The sequence below is a fragment of the Triticum aestivum genome, chromosome 1B (assembly GCF_018294505.1).
Source record: "Triticum aestivum cultivar Chinese Spring chromosome 1B, IWGSC CS RefSeq v2.1, whole genome shotgun sequence".
Taxonomy (NCBI): domain Eukaryota; kingdom Viridiplantae; phylum Streptophyta; class Magnoliopsida; order Poales; family Poaceae; genus Triticum; species Triticum aestivum.
The window spans coordinates 57927271-57937427 of NC_057795.1; the positions used below are offsets into that span (position 1 = coordinate 57927271).

Below are 10157 nucleotides of genomic sequence, written 5' to 3' on the forward strand. Positions count from 1 at the left end.
CACGTTTTCTAATCAAGATATTTATTTAATCAGCATGGAGCACGGCTCATGTTGCCATGGAAAAGGCTAAACCGAAGTGCCTCCACAAACGGTTGTGTTCAGCATACGAGGAGATAAAATAGTCCTTCTCGATGCTCCATCTCATTTTCCGTTGCCCATGTCAGAATGATGCTTTAAAAGACGCACGATTGGCGTGTGTAGCTATACAACACCTCTTTCACGATTGCCCGTCGAGAAAACTACTATGGCACGCGATGCATATCTTCAATGTTACTACTCTATCTTGCATCAACACGTTATTTGAAACGTGGTGAAATGTAGTGAAACCAAATATAGCGAGACATATTCGGATAGGGATATGTGCATTACTTTGGGCTATATGGAACAACAGAAACGATATGATCTTTAACCGGAATTTTTTTATCAACTTTTTGCAGGTTATCTACGGAGCCACTGCTTGGATTCGTACGTGGTCGTTACTCACTCATGCAGACTCAAGGGAGGTTTTGGTTATTGGGCGCAACCGTCGAGAGATGCTAGCACGGGTTATCTTCAACCGATTTGAATATCGAGTTAATAATAGACTGTGTGTATAGGCATCGTAGCCTGTTGCTATTTTCACCAGCCGTGGCACCTTTTATTTTCCTTTCTATTCTCCGTTTGTGAGCCAGATTTGAACCTCAGACTTTGTTCCGTACTTTACTTAATAATATGGCTGCATGCATCACTCCAATGCGGAGATCAGGGGTCATTCTTTTTTTCCTAAAAAAAATATAAGGCCCCGTTCGCTTTGGAGGATTCTAAATCACTGGAACGTTAAAATATGGAGGAATAGGAGGAATAGGGAATGAAGCTAGGTACAATACAGAGAAATTGGACAAAGAGAAAAGTAGCAAACGACATGCATTCGGGTGGAATATGAAGAGAACATAGGAACTCCTAGTAATTGCAGTAGCTATGGGAAAGCTAAGGCAATAATTTATTCACTCTAGGCTAGTCATTCTTCTGTCACACCTCAACCACTGCTTTGGAGTTGTATATTTTATTGAGCTTTTGCCATAGTTGCCTCGGGCCTCCGCCCAAAAAAGAGGTCACGGTAGATGTTTTGATTCCTATGAAATCGACCCTGCCAGGAGGCATTTCCTTTGATACACTGTGGACTGTTCCTTTGAAACGAACGCAATAAAGGAAAGAGAACCTGTGGAATCCAGAATTCCTTTGGAAAGTCTTCCAATCCTGTGAAGCGAACGGGGCCTAAACTATTTATCAGTAAACAAAGCTCAGTAAATTAGATTGCTCGCAGCTTGAGGAATACAACTTGAGACAACTTTTTCTTTCTTCTCAGTCACACAATGATTACTATTACTATTGGTAGTAGTAGAATAAACTAATTTGATAAGGGAGATAGTAGTAATTCAGATTCTTGCTAGCTATCCACCTCCAGTTTCCCGACCTTGTCCCACTCTGCCATGGGCCAGGGAGCGCTCCAACCGTCAACGCAGCAGTTGTGTACATTTGATTTGAAGAGCTAGACCACCAGTTGCATCACCTAGGCAAAAGAAGAGCTAACCTATCACTTGCATCACCTAACCGAGATGGAGTTAGCAAGAAGTTTCAACTCGCAACGTTGTGCAAAAAAAAGAAAAAGAAAAAAAAAGAGGCCACTCGGCCACGAGATGCAATTTGATATATGAATGACAGAAGAGAGAGGAAAGACAGAAACACAAACAAGCGCACAATAGATTCTCTAGACCTCACTGCAGCAAAGACAAAAGCAAAAACAACCGCACAAGAGATTTTTAAACCTTGGGGAAAAACAATGAAACTGCTTGATTAACCTAGAAGGCTCGGAAGAATCAGATTTTCAAACCTCAGGAAAAACAATGAAGCATATACAGATTTTCAAACAAGAATCTGTTAATTTACCTCGAAGCCTCGAGTGGATCAGCGCAACGGCGGCGCCATGGGGTAACCCCACGCGCTCGGCGGTGCTGGTGCCCGCTCCGCCGCCCTCGCTCTGCGAAGGGTCACCTCTGCGTGGACCAGGGGCGAACCCACGTGTGAGGCCGTGGGGGCAGCTCCAATTTTACAATTGGTATCATGTATTACCTCCGTCCTGGTTTTTTTGTTCCCATTGTAATCTGTGCCAAATTTTGACCATATATTTAATTAACAAAAATTTCATTATCAAAAATTATATAATTGAAAACTATGTTCAACTAAGAATCCAATGATATAACTTGTGTTGACATGCTCTAACATTTTGTCAGTTAAATTTTTGGTCAAAATTTAGCACAAATTACAAAGAGGACTAATAAACCAGGACGGAGGTAGTATACCACATATGTCCTCACTCAGTTTATTACCACGCCCCCACTCAACTAAGCTCCTTGTGTATTTCTAGAAGCATCACGTTAGTCTAAACTCTGAAGAAGCAACCCAAAATCAAAAGAATTGATGCATCCTACCCACGTTGCTTGATCATCCATCCAATTAACTCGATCCCAGATTTCATATATACACATCCACCATCACGCATGTGACGAAATCAGCCTGGTCTTGCCACTTATGCAGTCGCACAGACTGTGCAGCCTCCTGACAATAGTTGTGATATGTTGTGTTTTGGCCTTTTACTTTTTGGTGCACAGGCTGTGTTTTGCATTTATCATGTAATATGCTGTCAATAAGATGTGTTGTGTATTGCCAAAACTTTGTCCTTTTACCGTCAGAGTGACTGAATTTACAATTTTTGCCAGTCACTCATTTTTTTTAAAAACGGGCACATCTCCTGATAAAGGGTGGATTTTATTAACTAAAAATGGAGCATCAAGAAGATACAAACATGATGAGCACACACCCGACCTCTGTATAGTTAGGATGCACACAGCCAACACAAACGCATGCACACAAAAACACGCCGGCAAATAGCAAAGTCATATAAGACCAAAGCTATGCATGTAGGCGAGGAAAAAAACTCCAAAGCGATCATATCCTGGATCGACAAACTATAACAATGACCATATCCGCACCGACCATGTCATGACACCACTCGGACAACGAGGTTCTTCAACAGCAACGCCTTCAGGAAGGGAGCGACACTCAAGTGCCACCGTCACCGGATCCAGCCACCCAAGGCTGCAATCTAGGTTTTCACCCTGAAGAATCAGTCCAAGCATTCCGAACAATGCCTTCAATAAGGTAACGACGTAAAAACATCGCCATTGCCAGGTATACCCAACTCGAGTCAGACCTAAGCTTTCACCCCAGAGCTCAAGACCGGGTGCTCAAGTAACACCATCATCAAAGTCATTCATGTGTTGTCGCCACCACTTTTCCATAATCCCAGCAGCTACATGTGATGTGACCACCGCCGCTGCACAACCATTCCTCTGCATCAAGACTTCGTCCGCATCTTGCCGCCGAAGTCAACCACCAGATCTACAGAGACGAAACTCTCAGAAGATCTTTTGACGGTGACCGCAATCCGCAGCGAGGCCGCCGCCATCCCGGATCCAATTTCCGGTGACGCAATCAAAGTAGATCTGCCACACTGCAACCATTAGCCGCCGGCGCGCTCAGCCAGGAACTCCGCCTAGCAGTGAAGACCCGACCATGCCACTGCCCAGCAAGACTCCAGGCAGCCATGACCATGTGTAGTCGGTCGCCTGGACGGCCGCCGAGCATCTGCATGCACGTGCACATCTTAAGCAGCCGTGTGGATGCATCCAGGCACCAGCCCCATACTCCAGGCCATGGACCGGAAGGCCAAAATCACGAGGTAGCCGCCAGATCGGGAGGCAAGCCATGGGCAGATCAGAAAGCCAGCCGCCAGATCGAAAGTTGACCACCAAGGGGAAGAACAGAAGGAAAAAAAAAGAGGCCGGAGATGCCCCCCCGCCGCCGTCCGCCGGGTGGTCGGCCTCCTCCGGCGGTGGCGTGGTGAACGGCGCTGCATGGGAGGGCCTCCGAGGTGGCTATGACGGCGCCTCCGGAGTCGCCTGAAGCGACCCGGGAGGCTAGGGAAGTACTAAAGCCAGCTTCCTTGGACTTGATGAATTCTTTCGCTGAGATCAAAATACGCACGCATACAACACAACACGACTAACTGATATCTAGCCGATTGGCTCAGAATACAGGCACACACACCAATGCGTGGCTTGATTGGTGGCAACCGGTACGTATCGTACCTAATGTGTTTCTATTGATCTCTCACAGTTATGCAAAGACCACTGCTACACAGACGACAAACCCTGGACGATCTGCAGATGATGTAGCACATCAAGCCATTCATGTGTATAGCAAAACTGAACAACGCCATTCGATCCAACATCGTCCAGCGTTCGGCCAGGGTACTGTCGTCCGTATAGTAGTTCCGTTATGCAAATTACAAAAGGGGTAGGGTGTGTACTTCACTACTTATACACACTAGTAGACTGCCTGTGCGTTGTCACGGGCCAACAAATGAATATACTGAAAACACTCTCACCCGCTTATTATACATAATAAAGTAACAATCAACATAATAATAAAGCAACAGTCAACATACATGCAACCGCATACAACAACCTAATTGACTAAAATGCCCCCTTTCTTTAATTTCACATCTGCAGTACATGGCAGCATGCCTCCTCAAGTAGCTCTCGCCGGGTCTAGATTGTCTCTGTTTCTTTACTAACTTATTTGTAAGAGAACTGTTACATCCAAATGTAGGATGTACTCACTCTCTAAAGAAATATAAGATTTTTTATTGATAATATAGTACAATATTAAAGTGGCCTCGTACATGTAGAGCCAGGAGTTTACCATACATGCTATGAATTTATATGTGTATCCTTTCTTCTACCTGTTATTGAACATGCGACACAACAAGTCCTCATAAAGAAAGTTATAGTGATAATTATTCTCAACAGAGGGAGTATCTATAAAACATACTGCCTTTTTATGTAAGGCGTCTATTACATAGCACAAGTAGAAATTACAAAGTGATTACGAAAGGAGGGACATGTCCCGTCCAAACATTACTACCTCGGAAAAAAAGTCTGGGCAACCGCCGCAGGATCATGTTTCTTTTTTTTTACAATCTCTGTTGACTTCTGAAAAAACTGAGGCAAAGTAGATGCAAAGTGACCTGATTTCTCCATTAACTATTGGGTTTCTGCAAGCAGAATCATGTGTAGTGTGTTAACTGTGGTGATTGGTGATTACGACAGAACAGTCAAATTCGAACATCATAGCAAGTAGGGGAAAGTATATTTTTCATCCCCAATCTCTCTCGAAAGTATAGAAACGGTCCCTTAACTTCAAAACCAGCAAAACTTAGTCCCTCAATTCTTTAAGCCGGATAACTCGAGTCCTTTGATTTAACAAAAGTGGTTTTCACGCTGACTTGCATGGTTTCACCAGTCATCGCCCATGTGTGGCCGAGCAACAACGGCAAACCGGGCGAGCCGCCAAGTGGGTGCGGCTGACGGCGCTGGAGCGGCGACAAGCGTGCGCCCCGCCGTCGCGCCGTTGTCTGCGCCATGTCCACGACCCACAACACGCAAGTGATGGATTTGAACGAGAACTGGATGACGCGGGGACATCAACGGCGCGGTCGCCGACAATTGCAGAGGCATACCATGAGCACGAGGCGGCAACACGAGCATCAGTTAGTTGTGACTGTGTTACGAGTTCGCCGTGAAGGCCAAGCCGCCGCGTGCCTCAGTGCTGCTAGCCGCGACAGCCCCGCTCGTCCCACAAAACTAACTGTAGCGCAGCTCCCTGGCCTCCTGCACCCTTTGCGTGCGCCGCCGACAGCCGCCAAGCTCCATGCCTACCTCTTCCTCTTGTTGCCTGGTGGCGCCAACTGCTCGACGAAATGCCCAGCCGAGTTAAAATTGAAAAGAAGAAGATTCCCACGTGGGTGCTGACTGGTCAAAACCATGCCAAGTGAGCATGAAAACAGCTTTTGTTGAGTCAAGGGACTAAAATAATCCGGTTTGAGAAGTTGAGGGACTAACATTTGCCGGTTTTAAAGTTGAAGGACCGTTTCTATACTTTTGGGCGAGTCCAGGGACGAAAAATATACTTTTCCCTAGCAAGTATGCACAAAACAATGTGTATCAACAATAACAGTACAAGTTGAAAAACTGGAACTATTGAGTGCACCCTTGGGTGCTATTTTAAAGACGTACTAACCTAATTCCCCTTGTTTGCTTCCTGAGCATCGTCGAAGATTGAACGTTCTACCATCTATGAACCAGCCAGTTCCCCTAGTTTGAAGCAACCTGCTATTTGGCATCTCTGATAATATATGTACAAAACAATCAAAAGATTTCCCTAGATATTTGTAATACATATTAGTTCTTATCTTGTAACCAAGCAATATGCAAGATAAAGTTTCTTTACGATGACCAAGTTATATGTACATTGTAGCAGATACCAAACTTATTTCTAAACACTCATAGAATGGCACGATATCATAGATTTTGTTTGTACAAAAAAAATTATATTGTATCTGATGTCTGATCTCAGTATTGATCTCGATTACCAGTTGTACTTCTGAATGAAGTCCCAAGTAAATTATTTGAAGCCCATGAAGCAACCACATGAAAAAAAGCACTCAAGACGATGCTTTATCTTTAAATCATACCACCTCTAATCCCCTAGATATCTTATGGACCTTGCTTTCTCACACATGAACATTGCCAACAAATACACATACCTAATCCATATGCACTCTAGCATAAAAATGTATGTTTTGCTAGCTCATCCATGGTACTTACACATGCAGCTATCACTTCAACGTTCTTTGCAACCTAGTTAAATGTGGATGGCTGGATAAACATATAAGAAAGTATTTATATTTCTAAAACATTGCTGAAAGAAAAGAAATCCTACAAAATTGAAGACAAAAGCAAAATGTAGATGATCCATACTTACTAATATCATCTTATCATATGCGTTCGATGCAGCAGCATCTTTGTGGCATCGGTGAAATCTCCCTGCAGCATAAGATCTTCATAACGCCAAAACAAAGGAAAGCTTCCAAGCGTTTCCAAATATATAAAATTAACAATCTTCAAATCAATTAAAGGAGTAATCATTTCAACCCCAGGAGGCTAGAATGAGGAGCCCTTGTTGAACTCATTTTTCACAAGAAAAAAAAGGAACATATATAAGATAACAAGAAAATCTACATCTCCTGAAATTAAGTATACATACAACAAAAATTTATGTTATTTTACCAAAACAGTGAGAACAATTACTTCCTTGGGATTTCTAAGAAAAAATTTCCTGTTAGTTTTTCCTCAAGCAATTAACAAGAAATGGTTAGAAAAGTCACAATATATTCAATCTTAATGTGACATGTGCAGGTATGATCATTAAAAGTACAGACCGACTTGATCATGCAGATACTAAAGAAAGAAAACAACCCTGCTTATTCACCAATCCTAGAACCCTACAATGAAAGTTTCACGAAATAATTACAAAAACCAACAGTTCTTCATGGAACTTACACCTGACATCTACTATGGTTTTAGAAATATTTCATTAGGTAAAAGGTAGAGGATGTATGCATATCTTTTGAGCTACTCTCAACCTCTTAATGTGACATGTGCATGTTTGATCATTAAAAATACACATTGGTCATGTAGATATTAAGGAAAGAAGAAGAAAATATAACATTAGCAGATCATTAATGTTGCTACTACACAATATCTACAGCGGCTTGTTGTTGCTCTTTGTGTCTCCTATAAAATTGAAAGTTGTTTTTCGAATCAAAGCTTAAACCATGAACGTTGCTAGACGAACAAAATTTTGAATGGACAAAGCGAAAAATATTCAAGACCTTGCTGGATTAAGAACCACTAATATCTAGATAAGGTCAAATGATATAAGAAGACATGAGGTCAAAATGATCGCAGTAATAGCTCCGAAAGTAGAAGAATGATACAAGAACACATCAGTCAAATGATATAAGAAGACATGAACATTGTAGCTTATTGAAGATTGTCCCATTTTCCTACCCAAAGCTTGGTCCTGACCTCCTGATTAAAAGATGCAATTAGGAAATGAGTATATATTTTCTTCGCGGATTCAATACCATCATCGCTGGTATATTAAATTAGACTATATGGAACACTATATGTCTTTGAAAAATTCACATTAAAATTAGGTAATAAATAGAAACAAAAATAAGTACTTACTTCCGCGATATATTTTAATAGATCACTTATGTCATTAGCTATATTTAGCTTTTAACTTCACACATAAAGAATAGGATAAGCGGTTCTCAACTGTATAAGATCATAGGCTATACAATTATGTAATAAAGGAAGAAGTCCATAAATTTATCCATCCATAATGTTTCCAAATTTTACCCAAATTAGGAGCATTTTCTAAGATTGGTACTACTCCTAAGGTAAACCAGAAGAGTGATGGCAAAATAAGCAACACAATAGGTGTACATCCAGAACAACAGCTCTTTGATCATTGGCAAAATTATATCAGAGATAAGAAAGATCCATGAACAATTATATATATATATGCATAGGCCTGATAATCTCTTCTGTCTCAACATCACTACCGTCCAGTAGGGACCAACAAAATAAAGTGTTAACCATCTATTTCATACAATCAACAGCTGAATAGTGAGGAGAGGCCAACGAGCACCGGCTGCTAGAAGATTGAGGGAGGACATCTTACCATCCATAGAAAGTTCAGTTTAGGTTCAGAGATGACCTCCGCGACAGCAGCTCCTACTCTTGTGGCCTAGGCGATGGATTCCGCTCTGGGGCGACCATGACATCGACTCCGCAGGTGGCTTCGGCTCTGGAAGCGGCCACAATTGTTGCCTTCGGCTCAGACCTACTCCCTCCTGCGCAAAAGGGGGCTCTATGGCCCCATCTCGCCTCCATCCTTACCGGGTACATCCAGTTTCGCTCATGACTGAGTGATAATCCTCATATTTTGGCAAGCCTAAGAGTTGTGGTGTAGTTTTCAAGTTTCCTATGTCCATATGGAATAGAATAAAATGAATCATAGAGCGATATAAAAATGTAGCTCTTTCACCATTGTACAGAAAAATATAGCAGTTTCACAAATACAAGCATATTGTCCTTTTATGTCCAATGAAGTAAAGCAATTTACAATCAGTAAGCGAATCTAAGGAGCAAACGGATAAACGGTTAGGATCTTGAAATAAGAACAGTCTATGTGTTTTACTGCTATTCTTCTTGCTAATTCAAAGACATGTTCGTTTTCAATAGGGATGCCACGGGCCTATCACACCATTTCTACCTGCACTTGCTAGCTACATATATTGGAAGTGCACTAAAAATTTCATACAAAGCTGCTTTCCTTACATAGATGCTCCACGATTTATTTATTTTGTTTTGAGAAATCAAATCAAAAGTTTTATTTTTTGTTGGTCAATCGTAATCCTTTCACAGCAGCAAGAAACTACTGGATGAACTAATGAAGTCGTCTCTTTCAGCATTCTAACAACCATCAGGTCTGTGTCGCATGATAACAGACCAACACGCAGTAATACAAAGAGGACCCATGGACGCACATGTGCCGAGCATAGATCCCATTGGCTACAAGTAACTGAAGTTACTGCAAGGAGATAGTAGAAGACAATGGTGCATGTGGTTTTTGCCTCATACGTGGCCGAGATTTAGATAACATAACAGGGAATTGCCAAGATGTATATAAGGCCTACCCATCACAGGGAAGTGGCGCAACTACCTTGTACGGTTGGATGCATCAGGCCTCCGGGGAGAACTGCTCTGCAGAATCCCTCAAAGCGCTCACCGTAGGACACCCATGCTGCTTCTGCCGCCGCCCCCACTTCCCTCAGCCCACTTCCTTCGCGCTCCTCGACCAACAGGTGATACTAACGAACATTGCGGCACCGTCCGCCGAGGTCGATGGCGTGGACGTGCACGATGTGGTCGGCGACCTTGGCGGTTGCATGGTCGGAGTGTGCCCTGTGCAGGTGGCGGCTGGGAGATAAGAAGCGACGATGCGCAGATTTCATTGTAACATTCTCGGAGAAAAATAATAATCATTTGCATAATGAAATTATTTCCGGACACAAACCGTCGAGCACATGGAGAGGGATGCCTCTTACCTCGCAGGGCAGCACCTCTGACAGAAGATTCCCAACG

The 10157-nt window shown here is 42.7% G+C and overlaps 1 long non-coding RNA gene across 1 annotated transcript; it reads right to left on the reverse strand.

Moving 5' to 3' along the window:
• Nucleotides 1-8958: 8958 nt before the first annotated feature.
• LOC123086614 (uncharacterized) lies at nt 8959-9876 on the reverse strand. The gene is made up of 2 exons (XR_006440997.1): nt 9736-9876; nt 8959-8994 (listed from the first exon to the last, which is right to left on the reverse strand). It is a non-coding gene; the product is annotated as an uncharacterized lncRNA (long non-coding RNA).
• Between the last annotated feature and the right edge of the window lie 281 nt (nt 9877-10157).